The sequence below is a fragment of the Camellia sinensis genome, chromosome 1 (genome assembly GCF_055761805.1).
Source record: "Camellia sinensis isolate YWXY chromosome 1, ASM5576180v1, whole genome shotgun sequence".
Taxonomy (NCBI): Eukaryota; Viridiplantae; Streptophyta; class Magnoliopsida; order Ericales; family Theaceae; genus Camellia; species Camellia sinensis.
Genome location: NC_138961.1, coordinates 71,559,107 through 71,561,068, shown reverse-complemented (window position 1 = coordinate 71,561,068; position 1,962 = coordinate 71,559,107). Strand labels below are relative to the sequence as shown.

The 1,962-nt window shown below is 33.4% G+C and overlaps 1 long non-coding RNA gene across 1 annotated transcript; it reads left to right on the top strand.

Moving 5' to 3' along the window:
* The first annotated feature begins 654 nt into the window (after positions 1-654).
* LOC114272925 (uncharacterized) lies at positions 655-1,362 on the top strand. The gene is made up of 3 exons (XR_014328092.1): positions 655-773; positions 1,094-1,176; positions 1,254-1,362. It is a non-coding gene; the product is annotated as an uncharacterized LOC114272925 (long non-coding RNA).
* The last annotated feature ends 600 nt before the right edge of the window (positions 1,363-1,962 follow it).

The window sequence follows — 1,962 nt, the reverse complement described above, 5'->3', positions numbered from 1 at the left end:
CTAAATCAACCCAGCCATCGCCATTCATATAGTGGGCAAATGGTTTCCTTCACTCTTCCCGTCTTTACCTCCATATTTGCGAAATCCATTCTTGAAACCCCTCCTCAAACCTTCCTTTCCTAAACCTGCCTTCCTTCTATATCTTTGATTGCATTCCATTAACAAGATTTGTGGATCTTAGATTTGTCAAAAAATGATTTTTTATTGCTTATTTCTGGAAATGATATCTTCTCTCTCTTATATAATTGGGAAAGTTTCTTTCAAACTGACAAGGACAGGTATTGTGTGATGTGGATTGTGGAAAGGAGTCCGTCTTATGTGAATACAGCAGAGATGCTAACTCCTATAGGTAAAAATGCTCACCTCCTAAATACCTGTAATCAAAATTATCACTTTTATAGCATGTTAACCTCAATTTCCCCAAATTTTGTTGGTTTCCTAACAATCAAAGTCAATAATTAAGCTAAGAACTTGTCTTGTGAACAACTTAACATTGCTTGCTTTGTTCCATTTATTTCTATTTATGGTTTCAGTACATGGTTCTGGTTTCAAATTATAGCCCACAATTCTTCTCTTACATTAAATTGGAAACCATTTATTACTTTCTTTGTATTTGCTTAATCTTATGTTGTGATCGGTGATCCCTTATTTTGTTATAGGTCACCTTGGTCAAATAAATACCATCCACCATTGGAAGATGGATTTTACCCTTCTCTGGAGTTGAGAAAACTTGAGATTGAAGCAAATGAAGTCTTTGCAATTTATCGTGACCAGTAAGGTTCTTTACTTACCTTGTCTTGTAGTTTGTTGTGTTTTCTTATTAAACTATATTATGGCATAACAAGTTTTTTTTTCTCCTTCTATTTCTTTCTGTTCAGTATTCCCTTTGGTTATTTATTATTTTTTAATTTTTTTAATCAGTTGAAACACAATACAGAATGTGAATATTTTATTGATTTTACTTGCTCAAGAGAGCAAGTGATGGTAATGTGAAAGTGATGATGACTTGATAGAAAATCATTTATTTACGTTCATTACCTAATTTTGTTTCTGAAAAATTAGTAGCAAATTGATCAACTAGTATTTTGGGTAGGTATTATGAAGGTGGCATTTCATCAGTGTATTTGTGGGAAGATGCGAATGAAGTTTTTGTAGCTTGCTTCTTGAGAAAGAAAGGTAATTTTTATCTCTAATACCCTTGATCAAAAGTTCTACACCTTTTCACAAACCTGCAATAATTCTTGAGGATGAAGATGGCTCAAAGTCAGGGCATGGAAGGAGAGGTTATCTGCATGAGGGAATATGGGATGCTATACATGTTATTGAGGTAGGCATCATCTGCAGACTCAGTTTTCCCTTCCTCTTTGAGAGTATTCATTCATTCATGTTACAATCCTTTACCTTTATGTGGCTCCAGAGGATGAAGAAATGACTCGTTACTGTTTAACAAGTATTGTCATGTTGTCATTGACTACAAATAATGACTCGTCTGGCACATTCAATCTGTCAGGATCAATTAGAAGACATGTAATTCTTACTGATTTAAATTGTGTTTTATATTGTTGAGTTCAAACCAGTATCTGGGCTTTCAAGACTTTATAATAAGTCAAAGACGAGCTCAACTTAGAAAAATGTTGTTCCATTTGCTTCACATTGGTTGCATGTAATCGATTAAAAATGGATTGATATTTATCTTGCTTTGTGGTTTTTTAGATGGCGTTGATTGGAGATGAATAGCATCTACCAACTAAAAGTAAAAAAAAATATCAAACTGGCTGTGTCATTTTTTTTGTAACGCCCTCAAAATAATACATAAAACCCATTATTTTAGACATATAAAAGAAACCAACCATTTCTATTCATCAGAGTAATTATTACAACTGTATTACATGTTAACGACAAAAGCAAATGCCTTACGGGCTTACAACTTTCCAAGTTAACACTTGGTTACAAAAAGGAGTA